At 36.4% G+C, this 19,759-nt stretch overlaps 1 protein-coding gene across 1 annotated transcript in view; it reads left to right on the forward strand.

Annotated features, from left to right (window-relative positions):
* LOC134203853 (uncharacterized) overlaps positions 1-19,759 on the forward strand; it is a gene marked incomplete at its 3' end in the record, with an annotated part of 245,986 nt that overhangs the window by 47,532 nt on the left and 178,695 nt on the right. The gene's annotated exons all lie outside the window — the stretch shown is intronic.

Genomic DNA, 19,759 nt, shown 5'->3' on the forward strand with positions numbered 1-19,759 from the left:
CTGAATGATTTTCTGGTGGAAGTTCTGAGAAAGGGGATGTGTAAATTTCTAAGAGACATCCTAAGTGAATTGCTTCAGAGGAGTTCCTGTAGGAACTTTCGGAAGAATTCCTTGAAGAACATCAGATAAATTCCGAAAAACTTGTAATACACAAAATTGATTCAAGCTGACTCATGCCGCCGCTAATCACCACCACGCCACTGACACTGGGTGAAAATGATTTATCACGCCTCACCGTCGATAAAATTTCAATCAGCGCACAGGACCAGATTGAATATCGAGTTAAATCATTTATGGAATTCTCGACCAAACTACCAAGGTATCCCAGGAAGAACCCTTGGGAGGAACTACTGTTCCAGGATAAACTTCTTCGGAAATCCCAGTTAGACGTCTCAGAGGAAATTTTCGACCTAAAATTTTCCTAATTTTAGTAACGCTGCTGATTTGTTTCTAAAAAAAATGGAACTAAACTTAATTTAACAGTAAAATATCTTGCCGAAAATCTAATTTTATGAATCACCATTCCCATGATAGAATTAGTTTACTCCTTGGGGAAATATTTTCTGGTCTATCAGATGAACTAATGCTTGGAGAAGGTTTTAGAACTGGAGCTAATTTCCTTGATAGATAAAATAATTCATAAACATAATAATTGTTCAATTAAGTGGATAGCTAATCTGCTTTCTAAGAAAATCATACCCATAAAATTTCAATTATTGCTGATAACACTCTTATGCCGATGACATACTCACGCGAGTGCGTGTGCGAACGCGTCCAAGACAAAAGAATTCCTCTTGCTGATATTCTGCTTTATGAGGGCTTGGACGCGCTCCGCATCACTCAGCTGTTTCAGATGTTCCTTCAATTGTTTAAAATGATAGTACATATAATATGTGTTACGTAAGACTGGCAAACATTTATGATACGCTGCTTTTTTCAAAGTTTTGCTACTAAATTCGTTAAAATCTCACGATGGCGTTCAAGTCAGTTGTGAAATTATTATTAAGACCCCGCATATGCCATGATCAAAGCATATCAAAAATTTACTAAAATCGTGCAGAAAACTGAACGAAAAAAAATATTTTTTGTACGTACTATCGAAGTAAAATGTACGTACAATCAGGGTACAATACTATCGAGGGTACGTACAATCGAGGTACGTACTATCGAGGTATGCCTGTATTTTCATGAGGGTGTGTTTTCAAATCGTCAGACAATTGATACACTATCCTATTCAATAGTATACACATTACATTGTTACGCTCTCCTTGAAGAAAATCAGCTCGTTGAAGAAAAAAAGGTTTCTCCCGTTTTGTTCAAAACAGATACAACTTTGTTAAACTTTGGAGTTGTGTAAACATAGAATTGAGGGTATTCCCTTACCTATGAGATAAAATTGGCCAACGCTTGAAAATATATACACCCGATTAGAACTAGTATAGTTCATTCAGTAAAACATTTTGTTTAGATTGTATCTCTGTAATGTTGGCTAGCAGTTTGAAGGTTAGTAATTCAAAATGTATGAACGGTACACGGTTTGACGTTTTTGCACTATAAACTTGCAGAATTTGGTTTAAATTGATAATGATGGAGCATGAAAGAGTTATGAATACCATACAATCGTTAGAAGCTACAAAAACAAGCCTATGGTAACCGATGCAAGTACAAAAGAAAAATATAATCTGAGAAGCAGCTCCACCAACAAGCTACACAGATAAAAATATGTTGTGATTTTAAATGTATTTCCATGCACATGTTTGGAGCATGCAAATAAACGCAACATTCAATCGATCTTACTATTCTTTTAAATCTAAATAAATTTAAACGGTGCTTGCTTGCAAAGTTCAATCAAATTGAATTGAATATCGAATGTTATTTCGTTTGATGGGTTCAACTGCAATTTTACACGTCGTTGAATTTTCAAATTTTTTTGCTGTGTATGTTTAAACGTTACGAACTTGCTCATTTGCCGTTAAGAATAATTCAAGCTCTATCTGGTAAAGGGCGAATGTCGCAAGAGAATTCTCTCTTCGTCGAGTTCCCCTCTTTTGAATAACGTTGCAAGTGATTTCTTTGCAGTTTATCACCTCAGAATGCAAGTTCGCATTGTTTTCTATCGTTCTGAGCAAAGACTAATTAAGACGTTCATGTCCCATACAAGAGCCCACTTTTTTAGTGCTCATGAAGTACTAGGGTAGAAAAATGAACAACCGCATTATGTTATCACCTTGATTCAAGTACGGCGCTTAGTAACTGGTACTACTTCATAGGTTGCTACGGCGATTTGCCAAATGTTATGTAAATCACAACAACGGAAAACAATCAGTTCATGTAATCAGTTTTTAAACACAACGCCAATTATTTCGTCTGGAAAACAATCTCTTCCTTTCGATCGGTTTTACTGATGCTGTTCCTGGCTTTGGCCTGGTTCCTGAGGATTAAACGACAGTCAGCTGAGTTTGTCTTTGAGTCCTGAAGCTTCTGAAGATTATTTTTGTTGAAAATCTAAACCATTTCATTTTTTTAGGTCTCAAATTTGAATATGTCAAGTGCGAATAGTTAGTGTTCATTTTCAATATTTGAATGGAACTTGTAATGTTTGTCAGCATTTTGGTCAGCACTCTATAATCCATCATTGCTAAAATCTGATGGCGAATGTTCTATATGTTCGCTAGGTGTGTAAGAGAATACGGTAGCAGACACTCCCTATGATGTTTCGCGTGCTAGAGTTCCAGATCGTGTTCACTGAAGATTGGATCGGATAAATTCCTTTTAATCATTTAATCTGTATCTTTAATCATTTGAGGCTGACCTTGGCTGCAATCTGTTGACCAGAAAAGTAAATCTAATTTTGAAGAAATAAAATAATAAATTATCAAGAAGTTGAGAACAGTAGAATTTGCGGATGTCTCACAACTCACTCGAAAATTAAGTAACAAATTTCACAGTCGTAGTCCACTAGCATAGTATTTATGATCACTGACTCCGATAAGAAAAGATGGATTCGAAAACTGCTCCCTCTAAACAACCCCACAATTTTCTGGTTTACCAGTATAGGAATAGTAGATAGTCACCAGATCACCATGACAGGAAGACATATGGCGAAGCATCACTTGGAATCATTCGATTTGAACTATTAAGCCGCAGATATAAGATTTCCACATTACAATAGTTGTGACCTGGAGTCTAGATTGGCTTCGACCTAAAAACCTCTTGAATCCTCTTTTGGGCTGAGTAAAGTGAAAATCTGTCTTATATTTCGTCGCTATAACACATAGGAAGCGCGAAAATGCGCCTCATTGATCACATTACTGGACGTAATCGTTGTAAAACTGGAGTACAAACAATTCACGCTGCCTCCCTCAGGAGTTTGTTTCAGTGACTCTGAGGGCTTCGTAGATGACATGTTTCTCACCCTTACAATAGTTTATAGTTATGCTTTGTGATTTACCCCTTTTATCATGCCATTTACTATAGCTAATAAGTTTCTTAAATTGGTTTCTACGGAAATCCAATCAGCTTATCAGTATTAATGAACCACCAGTGCATTTCGCGTAGTTTTTTATTCAGATTTGCTCGGAATATATTTACCAAAACAAACAAACGGTTTCGTTCCAAACATTGGCTTGTTGCTATAGGCTACTGCATTGCAAAGTTGATGGAAGCAAAGGTATTCATCAATACGTCAAACTTGGGTACCGAGGGACCGATTGCAGTACTAAGTAGTCCCTCCGAGGAGTTCGACAGTGACGTCTTAATTAGTCTTTGATACAAGAGCATACTTTTTTAGTGCTCATGAAGTACTAGAGAAGAATCTTGAACAACCTCGTGATGATATCACCTTGATGCAAGTACAGAGTTGAGTAACTGGTACTTCTCATGTGTTGCTACGGCGACTTTCTAACTGTTATGTAGATCAAAACATTGAAGAAAATGTTCAGAATCAATCATGAAACACAAAACGCTTTATATTTCAGATGCTGAGTGCTGAAATGGTTACATTCTAGGTTGAGATGTCGCATTCTAGCTCAATAATTACTGCCGTTGGGGTGCAGGTGAACCGAACCGTGTAACGACAATAGTCTTCATTTTGGAAATGCAATGCTACTTATAGTCTGAACGATCGTCATTTGGGCATTGGCCACCGTATTTCCATTCCAATGCAACCAGAGCAGTGGCTTCGGATGTGACAATGAGGTTTACGAGGCCGAACAGCAACGTCATGCAAAGTTTAAATTAATTTTCCTTAAGAAAATTATTTTCATCAAATTTCCAAATTTCAATTAATTTTTAAAGATTTCTAATTAAAAACGAGCAAGATTTAATGGAAATGTTCATGAATTATCTCACGTGGCAAAAAATTGGATTCGTCTTAGTCTTTGATCGAATATAATTTTGACTTCATTCGATTGACCCAGTACAAACATTTTGTCTTATCCCCATTATTCATACCTAAAAGCAAATAAAACATCTTGCATGAGATAGGTATATGTAATTCTGCGAAAGAGATATTATATTTTGAATACTAGAAACTAGTTACATCGTAAACTAATACAACTCCTACTTATTTATTTTTTCAAATGCCCTACCGTGGATGAACTTGATTTGTATGCATTGCTGCGCACAATCGCTCAAACACACCCTAATTTTCCAGCACCCATCGGTACTTTCTCCGATTGTAAGCGATGAACGTTCTAGACGCCATGTGGGTGCAGTTGCTTAAGTGTCCAGTTATGATTCTGAGCTTGGCATTATCAGCACCGTTCCAAGCCACCTGCAAGAAACCAATAGTTAATTGGCCATAGATTTTCGTCTGAAAACGTTACCTTAGCCTCCCTAGCGTCCAAAGAAAAATGGCAGGACAATTTGTTTACATCTGTTTACACAGATCATCAGCCTACTACATTTTTTATGAGAAAATTTTACTTCATTGGCAACTGCAAGGTTAAAAGAAAAGCAGATAAATAGTCAAGTGTCAAACTTGGGTACCGAGGACCAAATGCAGTACTAGAAGTGGTCCCTAGAATGAGCTTTACAGTGACGTCTTAATTAGTCTTTGTTCTGAGGTGATAAACCACAAAGAAATCAGCTGCTTGTCACTTTTATTTAAAAGAGGAAGTCGATGAAGAGAATCCTCTTTTGCGACATTCGCCCTTATTCCAGATAGAGCTGGAATTGTTTTTTCGCATAGCTGTAAAAGCAACATCAGTACAGGTACCCACAGTAATTGTAGCTGATTCAAAAAAAATATCAACAAGCACTTTCGTTGAATCCGTTCATTTTGTTTCAGTTTGCGAAGAACGTGCTAATGTTTAAGGAACTTATTTTGGTCCTATATTACTTCTGTTGAAAATTGTTCTGCAAATAGTTTGCTATCTAATATAGATCAGCAGAAGGATATACGTATCTTTTGAGACGAAAAATATAGATAAATTGAACGTAAGAAGAAACAGTTTTTTAAAACTTATGTATTTTCTGCTAGAACTCACATAAAAAAATGATGTATGTTTTGACATTTATTTTTAAAGGACTATTTTACCCTACACTCCCCTAATAGAAAATTCTGATTTTTAATTTCAACTTGGACAAAAAAGTTTGGACAGTTTCCCCCAGATCGGAAAACATCAACTTAAGTAGGGTCAAAATTTGTGCGAACTTTCTTTTGAATAAACAGTGTTGCAGAAAATTGCGATTTTCTTAGAAATTCTTGAGTTGGCGCTTCTACATTATATATGAGATGAAAGCTCTTTAGTTCCTTAATTGCCTTACGGGTTTAGTTTTTTATCCTAGATCTGTTGGTGAAAAATATTCCCTTTGGAAAAACGACCATTTTTTATCGAAAATGTCAATTTTCTCCTAAAGTAAACAACTTTATAACCCTATTAACCACTTGGTACAAAGTACTAATTGAGTAGAAAAAACTTGCAAAATTTAAACAAAATCGGTCACTCATTGCCAAAGTTATTGCATTTTTTGTTTTGGCGATTTTTGAACAATAGTTTTGAAGGGCCGTTTACCCCACTTCCCTCAATGAAAAATCTGAAAATTTGCAAAATGTCTTCTCTTAGATAAATGAACAAACCCTGAAAATTTCATCCAAATCGGAGAATATCGATACAAGAGGGGGTCGCGCTTCTCGCGAACTGGCTCGTAAATATTCGGGTGAAAACACACCATTACGGAGGAGATTTGGCAAAACACTATTGTTTCCATCTTTGATTTTGAAGCCTTTACCGGAAATGGGTCACTGTTTGGAATACCATCTGTAATTTATTTATTTATTTCGTCAAGCATTGTAGACTACAAACACATTGTTTCACTTAAACACTATCTGTTTTAATCACTAGACAACTATTATGCTAAACTATTCATTGTTTTCCTCACTAACGTGTTAGACATTGATATGTCGATGACCTCACAATATTTATTATATATGTTCATCATAGAGTTGAGCGGTCCATTTTAGCATAGGATGTGCGTTGCAGATTTAGTTGAAATAAGTCACGATTTCTCAAGGTACGCGTAGGTGCATAAAAGTTCAAGCCTGACAGAAGGCTTTCTGCTTTTTATCTGATGTGAGATTAAACCATTAACGAATGTTACACAACCAACTTTTCTTCTTTTCTTAAGTGTTTCGATATTAATTAGTAGGCACCGAGATTCATATGACGGAAGCGGTAGGGTTGACCAACCTAACTTTCTAAGAGCAAAAAGCAAAAACTGTTTTGTACTGATTCGATTCGATTTGAGTGGACTTCTTGATAGGGTGACCAGACAATGCTACAGTATTCTAATATTTATCTGACGTAGGACACATAGAGTGTTTTTATCGTGTAAGGGTCATTGAAATGATAACTGAAACGTTTAATGAATCAAGCATGTTATGTGCTTTATGAATAATGACGTTATAATGTTCTACAAAGGTCAACTTGGAGTCTAATAATAACCCTAAGTCTCTCACTTTTGTGCATCGTATAATTCGTTCCTGGCCTAGCTTACAGGTAATGTTTTGTAATATCTGCTTTCTAGTAAATGAAATTATGCTACATTTTTCACGTTTATATCGAGAAGGTTTTTGAGCACCAGTTATAAAATCGTCAATTTCTTGTTGAAATACGGCTAAGTCAGCATCATCACAAATTTCCATGTACAATTTCATGTCATCGGCATAAATAAGGACCTTAATAATAATCCTTAATAATCCTATAAGGTAAATCACTACTAGTTCACAGGACAGATTCCTGGCACACTATACAGAAAGCTAATGATTTATACTATTTGAAAACCTACATTGAAATCGTCGCAGCTCTCGATATAATTATCGTTTGAAGCCATAATTCACTACACAATGAATCTTTTTTTACACATTTCAATCCTTTCTATTTGCTTTATTATCATTAGAACGAATAGAAAAAAAGATAAACTACATTTTTTTTTTCCAAGTTCGTTTATTTGTGAGGCTCAGGCGTGTATAACACTTTACGGAGCCATGGTTCTTTAATGATATATACAATCAATATCATTTTATTATAAGTTAATAAGAGGGAAGGAGCCAGCGTACTCGTGGTGACTCGAGGTTAGTTACAATGTTTAGGGATGGACGGGGCTTAGGATTTGGGATAAGGAAATTTCAGCTTCTCATCCGGGCATTTGGCGTCAGTGACGATGTGGCGTGTCGTCATGCTCGAGGAATGGTTCGACTGGGAGCATCTTCCGGATGGCAAGAGCTATGGAGCTCTACGGAGACTAAAGAGAGACTAAACAAAAAAAAAACTTTGAAGAAAGAAGAAAAAAAAACAAAATATTAAATTTTGATGTCAGAAGCACAAAGAAAACTATAAATGGCCTGCATATAGACAACATCACGATCTCCCAAAACACCTCGAACTTCCCTGAAGGGTTGTTTACCTCGGGCCACAAGGGTATCCAATAATTGCTCTCTGGAGGCGTCATTTTCCGAGCAGGACCAAACTACGTGATCGATGTCATCATAACCGGCTCCGCACCTACATAAGTTGCTATCGACAAGGTTTATTCTGTACAGATGTGCGTTTAGTGAATAGTGATTAGACATAAGTCTCGACATCACGCGAATGAAGGCTCGAACTAAGTCCTCACCTCTGAACCACGCTCGCCCAGAAACTTTTGGAACTATAGAAAATAGCCACCGTCCAAGTTCGTTGTGTGTCCAATTATTTTGCCAACTTTGAAGAGTACTCTGACGGACTAATGGGAAAAACTCGTTGCTCGAGAATTGTCTATCATAAACCTCACCTTCCTGTGCGCCCACCTTTGCCAGCAGAGTCTGCCTTCTCATTGCCGTAGATTGAGCAGTGAGATGGGACCCAAACAAAGGTAATCTTGAATGATCTTTCGACCAAAACACGCATCTGCTCTCTTATGTTTGAAAGAAAGTAAGATGCGTGCTTAACAGGTAATAAACTACATTTAAGAATGAATCCTCAAACAACAGGAAAACTCCAATGCGCGGAAAATAGGGAATTAACTTTGAGTTTTTTTGTTTTTGTTTACATCCTATTTTCTACCGTTCCGAGAGAGAATGTAATAATGTCGAATTTGTTCAAAAAAAAGTTCCAACCTAGGTTGCAACCAGTTCCAACCTAATTGCTGTCAGAACGTTTTTTTATTCGATCAAGTTGGAGTTAGTTTCGCACTAGTTCCAAGCCCAAAGCTGCTGGGTTTGGACTGCGCTCATCCTGATTTTGCTTCGAGATCACCAATCCATTTTTCGCGAGCAGTAATGGCCGCCAGTTTACCTGTCGGCTAGTTTCTGATTGACGATTGTGGAGGTCAACTGCACCGACCGTTCCGAACATTTGATCAATGTAAATAAGAAGGCGTGAGTTCCCTTCATCAGCACCTTTTCATTTACCACACTGGTCATAATGCTCAGAACGGTTGGTGCAGATGTTCTATAAAACTTTGAACACACATTACCACATTGATCAAATAAGAGTCTAATCCACAGGCAAGCTGGCGGCCATTACCGCTCGCATAAAACTGGATGGAAATAAAGGTTCATCGGCTTGCTGCGGGAAATAGGATAAACCTCGAGAACCTACCACCGATGTTTATTTTGTGTTTATTCGATGTAAAACCCAATTGTCCGACCATTCAATCAAAATGCAAGGTAAAATCCGAATTTTGTAGTAGTTTTAAATGAAATTAAGCCCGTACTGTTGTCTACAATCAGAATAATAAAACTTTCGCAAATTGTTTGGGAAGTTATCCAGAAGTTCATTCAGGATTTTCCAAAAATCAGCTCGGTGAAGGGCATTAGTTTCTGAAATCCCTTGAACCCCTAAAGCAACACCGCTAACTGTCAGACCACACAACAGGCAGAAAACCGAAGAGAATTATTTCTGGAATAATATTCAGGAATTATTATGAAACATATCTCCACAGACAAACAAACATAACACTCGTCAAATTTCCATCGTTTACTAATTTACTGGTCAATACAAACATTCATTAGTTGGCCAATCGATCACTCTAGGCGATAACTTAGGATTTGCTCTAGTTTGTAGTTTGCTCACTACCGCCATCTGGTTCGTGATTTGCGTGATTGAGTGAAATATTGCTCATGCCGTGAACTGATTTGAATCGCTGTGACTGAAATAAATGCTGCCCCTGCCCTTTATCAACGATAGCTATTTTATAGCTGAAGAAAACTCCATTGGGGTATCAGACGGCCTATGAAATTCAAGTAAATTTGCTTCCTGTCATTAATGTCAATTAATGAATACAGTTATACGCATGTTATACTAGAAACGGGATAAGAAACCTAAATTAAATTAAAATGCTGAAGATTAATTTGCTTATTGAAATTGCGAATATATTCATTTATTATGTGGAATTTATTCTCTTGCCCTTTTGGTGGCATCTGGCACACGTTCCTGGTAGTCATAAACGGCAGGAATGGGGTCGATCTACATAACACGTTCGTTCCGTAGCGTGAGCATCTGAACTGGGAAGCTGCGAGGTGCTTGGAGTGTACAGTTTCCGTGAGATTGAGACTGAGTAGCGGATTTCCGTCTGCTTAGAGAGCTAGTGGAGAGTGCTGCACGTGGTTCCATGCGGAAAATTGTGCATCATATAGCGTGCTGACTGCTGATGCACGAGAAGCGAACTTGTATTTTGTTTTACGATGAAGGTAAATTAGGGCGGGTCTAGTCGGCACAAAAAATATTACTGGAATCACTTAAAAGTGTGTTTAAGGATACCTCGTGTGTTTACCAAAATTTTTCGATATTTGAGGAATTTGCTTAAATAAAACTTCACTTGGCTGAGTCGCAGCAAGAAAGCACGACTATGCTGGAGGGGGATACGATTCCCGGTGCAGTTTGGAAACATTTCGAGTTGAACATTTGATCGACTTTTCTCGGCATACAAGTTTCATCATATTAGCAACGAAAAAAGTTTACTTAGAAACCTCACAAATAATTACTGTCAAAGGTTTTATTAACACTAAGTCGCGTGGCGGAAATAGTGGGGGATGTTATGTCAACAAAAATGAATTTAATACGCAAATTGCTTCACTACTATTCTGCCCATGATCGCATATTTGTAACATTTGTATTGGTTTTGTAAATCGTTTGTCAATCCTCCCCACAAACTCAATTGTTTCCAGCTTACCATAGATAAGCAAGATAGTAAAGCCTATTTTACAGTTGTGGGATTAGAGGTAGTAAATTGAGTTTTCTGAACGATCCGCAGGTTTTTTACAAAATGAACAAAAAATGAGAGTATTACAAATATGTGATCATGGGCAGTATTATTGATTTGACTATCTGAAACCAAATGTTGTGCATTTCAGCAGACAAGTGATTCAACAAAATACTTGTTTTTCCCGACATTTTCTTTTATTTGTATTACTTTCACAGTAGCGATGGTTATCATATATACTGTCATCCATATATTCTGTTTATCTAAGTCCAAGAACGAATTCGCAACATAAAAACCACTCAAAAACTAAAAAAGAATTAAAATATTGTGTGAACTATGTTATTGGACAAATTCACCGTCGTTACATTATGTATTGATATCACTATGTTCCATTCCAAAGTATTCAAATCAAATAAATTCGTTTTTCAAAGAATAATTGCATTTTGATTATTTACATGTCATAAAAAAATAGAACTGTGAATGTGAGAAATTGTCTCTTACCGGGCACATCCAGTTTGATTTAGGAACGAAACACTAACATTTATTGTTTATTCCACACTGTTTTATGCCAAAAGTGCCGAAACAACGGATAATAAACAAATCCAGTTGAGTAATTGAATAGTATTCTCCACCTCTCATATATTTCCAACCCGAAGGCTGCTTCTAATAAAACGTGGCTTGTTCGATGCCAGTACACCAATAGTGCCTTTTTATTATGTACATAGTATCAGCCGCTGCTCAATATTAACAAACATTGAACAGCTTAATAGGATAACAAACTGTTTGATATATCGCAGCGGTCATACTTCCACCGTGTCTGTTTAGGTTATCACTTTTCCACACGGGTTGGCAGCTAAACGATTTCGTATGTTTCCGGTAGCTGGTGCTTGTTTAGGGGAAATCTGCTTGACCCAAAGAGACATTGTTAAACTCCACTTTCAGCAAAACGGAGCCAACCCAAAATGAACCCGAAAGCATTAACCTCCTCCAGCCGCCGCTACTGTGAGGTTCGCCTATCCCACACGATTGCAGCGGGTTCATGTTGCGATAAGGTGAGCACTTCGTTTTCTACTAAATTATTTTTCATGAACCTCATCCCGAATCCTACATGCACTGCTCACATATACGTACGTGGAATGGTTTACCCACCACCACCAGCTGGTCTGCCGTGATTTCATGCAACATTTCCCAGTAAAACAACCACGATGTGAACGAGTGTTTGAACAAGCACTCGCTGAACATATGAGGCCACATTGCAATTTCCACACATGTCAGGTCTGATGTTTACACGCGTTCACATATCTAAATAATTATCCCGGAACGAGTGTATCCACAAGATGTGGAATCATTAAAAAATACTAAAATAAATATGTACATATTACAAGTTTAGAATATAAATTATTGTATGACTTTGCTTTAATTCAATGAATTGATAAAGCCTTACAAACTATTATATAAATTCTGTTTTGTTTAGATTAGCGTCTCGGCAGTTTATGGAAAACACATTTATTTTCCATGGTACGCATATTATATTATTGTCATAAAAAAAAACTTAATGGCGAGATTTTGTTGTTGTTTTCGGTTCACCAAACTTTTGCCGTTATCCCAAACACCTGACCAAGTTGAAGCAGAAGAAAGGCAAAATCAACATAGAAAACGAATCAGAGAGGATTTCAATTTACTGTGCTGGTCCTGCGAGAAGGATTCGAATCCCACTAGAGGGGCAAAAGTGCTAGTTAAGTTTGTTGTTTGGTATGTTTTTCTCGGCTTAACGTCTATATGGCACACCATATGGCATCAGTCCCTGACCAGCCGAGCTGTAGGCTTTGGAAGAAGAAAAAAAATGATTCTGCTGACGATGTCGTTTCGGGGGATTTCCGAACCGTTCGTTATAGCACGCACAAACATGACAATATCCGGTCCTCACGGAGAACGGAGCAAAATGTTTTTTTTCTGTTCGTTATAATTTTAAGCATGGCTGAGCATTAGCATGGATGCCATAAGAGGGGAACCTTTTACAATAACTAGTAAATCAATCCATCTTAGCGGTAATCTGACCGAAATGGATCATTAGGATTTCAAGTGACTTCTTGTAGGAGTTTATCAAGCTAATGGAATGAAATGATGATTTATATTCTGAAAGAAAATTGTGGTTGTAGTTGCGAGTGTTTGAATACAATAATTGATTCAGAGGGGTTCAGAGGAAAGTTTCGTGGAATTTTTTCGCAATTCTAAGTTATATATTTTTTTCTAAGAGAAGTTCTTTAGATTTTTCCCAAGTCGATTTAATTACAAGACACTGTAGACGGCCTTACTATTGAGGACGGAATATGTATTTGTAAGGATTACAAAGTGGTGAAATTAAATGGATTAGTATTAACTTGCCTTATGACAAGTGATAAAAATATGTATGGCCATATTTGATTTTAGAACGATGGATTGTTCTATTTTTTTTCAAAATCGATTTGTTAATCCTAACATTTTATAACAAAGTATGGGGCAATATTCTCTCAAAAATGTCACGTTTCTTCTCATTGTAAATTTTGGTTGACCTGGATTATAATTAGCGAATACCTGGATTATATTTAGTGAAAATCCAAAGTAATCCCGCTTAGCGGATTTTAACAGGAAAGAATTGAATTTTGGAATTTGGAATTAGGTTGAACACACTCATATATATTAGAATAGAATCGACCATGTCGTGAATGACGTCTGTAGATAGACGTCAACCCAATAAACAAATACTGAATGATACTTCCGGAAATTGAAATGTTCCAATCACTTCCAAGCGCACAGTAACAGATTTGCTTTTGCTCCCGAAGGCAATATCTGTGCAATATCACACAATCATCCATTTCGATAGGAACGCAATCTTTGCTATGTCTCACTGCCGTTGCTGCTGGATACAAGCGAGAAGAAAATAATACAGAGGAGATAATCAATTTCTAGTTAAACGTTTTTCCGCAGTCCAGCCAGTAGACTCCCTCGTCCATTTTGAATTGGAAATCGATCCTAGGAACTGCAGAAAAAAAGATTAATGATGGTAGTTCTTGTGGTAAATGCAGCGACTTTGAAACACGACAGCTCTAATGCAGTGTATACACGGTCATGCAGTTTGACCAATATTTACTCCACAACAACGTTCCACAAACAGCGGCACGAACACTCGATTTATTAGACCAACAATATCATCAAGAACGACCGAAACGCCAACAAAGTGGCGCTGAAGTAATTTCAATACCAAATTTTCAAAACGACTTATCTGCTTTTTGTAAACAAAGATTCAAACGTCGATTTTCGAATCTGATAGCACCCTACGCATTGCAGGCTTGGTAGTCATATGGCTACTGCTTCTGCCTCATACGCAGGAGGTCGTGGGTTCAATCCCAGGTCCGTTCCATTCTCCTACTTTGTTATCTTTCTCTATATTTCTCGTGTTCTATCAATCGCTAGAACTGGAAATGGATTCCATACCGTTTCCATTACTATTCCTAAACCTTCAACTTGAGTATTCTAACAGTAATCTGCTAGAATTGGAAATGAACTATAGAGCTCGTTTCCTACATCTAATTAGAAATTCCATCAGTTGCTTTCTCCTATCTATCACATTGGCAGTTCGTTAACCAAGACGGACCTCTGCCTCTCGAGCCTAACCCAAAAATTCCAACAAATTCCGCATGGACTCGTGGCAAGTGCAGAGGTATATTCGGCTTGCAGTGGGCGAGTGATTGCATCATCATTCCTCCCCTTCCCTACATTGATTTGCATTCTGACGTGGCAGGCGCCAGTATGGCTAACAAATGAGATCACCAGTACTTGTACATTGAAGATGTGTGCTAGTCCCGAGCAAACATCTGTTGGTTCCCAGTGCAAGAACAGCTGATCTGGTCATAATGGAGTAGCAACTACGAGCAGTCAATCAAGCTCAAGCTCTGATAGCACTCCCACGCAAACCAACAACATTATCAGGTAGCAGAAGCCTTCAGCTACGCATTGATGGTGTTAGTTTGCATGGGAGTGCTATCAGATTCGACAAATCGACGTTTGAATCTTTGTTTACAAAAGCAGATAAGTCGTTTTGAAAACTTGGTATTGATTTTGATTATTTTGTAAAATCATGCTTCAACAAGGATCCTTGGCCATCTTTATGCATCATGTTGTAGTGCATGTTTTACACTTGTAGTACCAGTACTTTGACAGCCAGGTCGATGTGACCTAGATGTTAGTTACGCGATTTTACGCTAGCTATAAATTAACAAGGGGTGAATCGATTTTGACACATATTGTGTACAGAATATTTTAGTTTTGTCTCAGTAGCCATGAATCAACAGTCTATATATTGATAAAGCTGTCAATTTTTCACTTGAAAATGCTTCGAAATCACGCAAGCGAGAACATTTTTAAGGAATAATTAGATTTTATTGTTAAAAGACTTCAAATTCGCGATTCATTTTCAAGAATGTCCATAAGAGTTTAATAGTTTTCATAATAATATTCTCATCCATAATTGTTTACATTTTTCTACAAGTATAGTAAACTAAGGATTGTATCGACAATAAGTTAGCCACTAGGGTGGGACAAAATTTTATTTTCACTTCCTGCATGGTTTTTGCACGCCTCTTGGGTCCTATAATGCTTGTGCAAAATTTCAGATCAATCGGTGAAACTATATTTTAGCGCCGGCGATTTTAATTTTCCATAGGATTTACTATGGGGAAATTTAACTTTATAAAGAAAAAATCCCCAAGGTGTCCCATTATTCTCTAACGATAAATCGATCCAACTACATCATAGGAAATTTTACCAGCAAACTTTCATTGGAAGACCGCAAAGTGATCCGACGCTCGTGAAAAATGTTATTTACATAAAACTAATTGTTGTATGAACGCAAGGCTCATTGTACTTTTTGTTCCAGCATCACTGCCTGCTGCTTGCTGTTGTTTGCACGAGGCACCACTTTGCGTGGAGGATTCGCTAGCATGAATGAAAAGCGGGTTACTGGGGATACGTTTATTGGCCTTGCTGTTTGAGTCTCCGTCCTTCTAGGTAGAAGAAATTGAACCAAATTTCAATGAAGGTTTGATTAACAAAAAGAGGCATGTAGCGAACTTTTTCCACACATCATGCAACGAAGCGATAATAGATGCGATGTATTAGTTGGGGCCTCTGAATCGGGACGTCAATAGTTCGAAGCTGGTCTGAGCGGGGATTTATTTTGGTACTGGTAATCTTTTTGATATTTATATCTATATTCCTATATGTTCCTATATAAAAATATGTTGGGTTTTTAAATGTATGTTTATGCACATCTTTTGAGCATGTAAAATAAACGCAATATCTAATCAATCTTATTGTTCCTTAAAATCGATATAAATTCAAACTGTGCCTGCATGTAAAACTCAGTCAAATTTAATTGAATATCAAATATTAATTCGTTTGATGGAATTAGCAGCAATTTTACAAGTCGTTGAATTTTCAAAACTATTTGCTGTGTAGTTGTGAATCATAAGTTGTGATACTGATTTCCGAAGAAAATAATTTAATGAACTTGCTCTACTGCGTTGATACTTGATTGAAATGCCGATTATTCAAATCGATGACTTCTAAATTGTGAAATAGTTTAGGAGATTCCTAGATTTGTTTTGCCTCGAGTTGAAAATATCTTTAATACAGATTATAGAAAAAATCTAGATTGCATGAGAGATGATTTTCACATCAAAATTTACATCACATGCCATTTTAAATCAACGTCACATCATGGATATTCAATTAAACAAATTTAGCAAAGAAATCAATTATATAATTCTGCAACTATTACCAACATCATTGGGGCTATTTTAAGTTGATGGAAAAGAATAAATAAATAAATAAACTAAAAAACTAAATTATAACGATCTTATAGAAATGGATAATATATTTTCCCATAGAAAATAATTTGAAAGCACTTAAAATTAATCTATTTGAAAGGTTGTTTTGAAATGGCTCTTTTGTCTCAAGTATATTAATAAACAAGTGATTTTATTGAATTTTGGTTTAAAGCATATTTATTAAATCTATTTTATGTCACATTCCTACATATGAACTCAAAATATTCGTGTACAACATCAACGGTGATATTAAGAACTATTTGTATAGTAGTTGTGATTTTAAAATATAACTATTACCTATCAACATCATTACTGTTTAGATGTAAACTAAATAAATAAATCATCATTTCATAATTTAAAAATATACACGGCTGAAAGAAAGTTTGTATGAAAGTCAAAGGAATAACCTCTAAAAAAATTGAAAATTAGTTACAATTCAAGTCTTTGATTTGAATTATTAGCAAATCAATCAAATATCAAAGAAGCAACCCAACTTCAATAAATTATTCTGAAATCAGTATCACAAGAATCATATTTCAGTTTTCTAGAAACACCAGAAAGCTACTCGAAAACAAGAATATGGAAATATAAAGAATTTCCTAAAGAATACCAGTATCAAAAAAATTCCCACTCAGACCAGCTTCGAACTATTGACGACGAAAATTAGAAGCCCCCACCTATACCTCGCCTCTATAGTCGCTTCGTTGCATTAATGGGTGGAAAGTGTGTGTTACATGCCCCTCTTTGTTAATCACACCTTCATTGAAATTTGGTTGAATTTCTTCTACCTAGAAGGACGGAGACTCAAACAGCAAGGCCTATAAACGTAACCCTAGTAACCCGCTTTTCATTCATGCTAGCGAATCCTCCACGCAAAGTGGTGCTTCGTACAAACAACAGTAAGCAGCAGATGGCAGTGATGCTGGAACAAAAGTACAATGAGCCTTGCGTTCATACAACAATTAGTTTTATGTTAAAAAACATGTTTCACGAGCGTCGCATCACTTTGCGGTCTTCAACTGAAAGTTTGCTGGTAAAATTTCCTATGACGTAGTTGGATCGATTTATCGTTAGAGATGGGACACCTTGGGAATTTTTCTTTGTATAGGTAAATTTCCCCATAGTAATTCCTATAGAAAATTAAAATCGCCGGCTCTAAAATATAGTTTCACCGATTGATCTGAAATTTCGCACAAGCATTGTAAGACCCAAAAGGCTTCTGAAAAATATGAGGAACGAAAATTTATTTTTCATATATCCATGTCCCAGGCTATTATCCACTTTCAAAGTGTTTCGACTCAGAAGCTCATGAAGATATTGGTTTGTATTACCCTGCATTCAATGTATTCATATGTTAAGGTTCATATTGGATTTTGTTTATTTACAATTTGTTATTTCAATGTATAGCAAATTAAAAGTGATATTGAAATCCGAAAGCGTTTCGCTATCCACTCCCAAAAGTAAGAATTCATGGTCAACGAGCTTGGGGAATACTACACGTTCGCTAATCTGTTGGAAAACGGAAGAAAATCAAAATCAAGTGACCGGAATTCGGACCAGAATGTAATCATGTTATGCAAATTTATTACGATTTGTGACCAGGAAAAAAGGCTTGAATAAATGCTGGAATAGTGCAATATTTATTCAGAGGTATTATATTTTTTCATAAAACTTAACAAACAGTATTAAGGTATTAACATATATTGCTTGAATTTTTTTTTAATAAATTAATAACTGATCAAAATAATGTCTGGGTCTCTCTCTGATTCGACCTATCATCATCATATACTTTTTTATTTTTATCTCTTTAAACCAGCAAACAAAATCACTTCTCTCGATCATTTTTCTTTTTGAAGAAATAAGTAAATCAGCATGAATTTTATTTATTGTGCATCACAACCAAGATCACGTCAGCTATGACAACTATCCTTCAGGCAAAAATTAGGCCAGACTTCCAGTCAAACCTAGCTCAAGTAGAAAACCAATGAAAAAGACATCTTATATTAAACCATCTTAGAATACAATTAGTAAAATTGTTGTGACCATGAACACCAATAGAATAACAATCGCCAACATTCTCATGCGAATTAGATTTCCAGTACGAATTTATTTGTCTAACTTCAGCATAATATCCAAAACGTCTGAGAAGTAACTTCAATCGATCCTCCAAGCAGAGATAGCTTTTCCAGACCCGGTCGACCTAGAGAACTGGTAGTTATGTATTAGGGAAAATATTATTAGCAATATGAAATAATTAACTCCAAGCGTAAACTTTGGAAGCATATGTAAATACACAACTTTTTCTAAAATAGCAGAGCAATTCAATTTCTTCGATTCAATCATGAAAATTATAATAGTAGACGAGGCAAATGTCAAAAGAGGTGAATAAAAATTTATAGCATTAGCTGCGTAAAAACCTGGATACTTTTCAATCAACTCTTCGCCCCCACCAATTCAAACCGCTTTGATTTTTTCCAACCAAGCCGCTGGCAAATAGTTGTTAAAACAACTTCACATAGTGTAGCCTCTCGGCTGCTCCGACGGGATAAATTTTATGGGAATTTATGCTGAGCACTGCGTCTTATTCTATAGTATCGTTGCACTCCAACATGCACTCACTCCAGCAGGAGCCTCAAATTTTGACAAACTTACCGTTGGGGTCGGTAACACCTAATTTCTACCATCAAGGAATATCTGACACATTCCGGTGTGACGTTACAGCGTTTTGACAAACCTTTAAATGTTTTTTAGGAGAAAACTTGCATAAAACATCAGTAAACAAATGCATACTATCACATATTCTAAATCCTTATAAAATGTTGGATCAAATAGATATATAAACACCGAATATGTGTAGGAAAATGGCTTTCTGGGATGTAATCAAGTGTCAAGTGACGTTACAACGCGCGTGAGTTCGTGACTTTGTACCTCGACTTAAACATGGTTAAACTCTAAAAACAGGTTTTTCAATGCGTTGTAACGTCACGAAAAAAGTATTCCACTATAAAATCAATTTTAACATAAGTTTTTGATCCGTATAGTTTGTTATTGCACCAAAATAGGAAGATATAATATTCGATAATTTATTAGACGAAATCCTGGTTTTTAATCAATGGCACGGAGCGTCAAATCCAATGCCCAAATATGCAATCTGGAACACATATTTTGGTTTCTTTGCAAAGATCCCACCAAGTAGAAACAAAACC

Source organism: Armigeres subalbatus, unplaced genomic scaffold, assembly GCF_024139115.2.
Source record: "Armigeres subalbatus isolate Guangzhou_Male unplaced genomic scaffold, GZ_Asu_2 Contig264, whole genome shotgun sequence".
NCBI classification, from domain to species: domain Eukaryota; kingdom Metazoa; phylum Arthropoda; class Insecta; order Diptera; family Culicidae; genus Armigeres; species Armigeres subalbatus.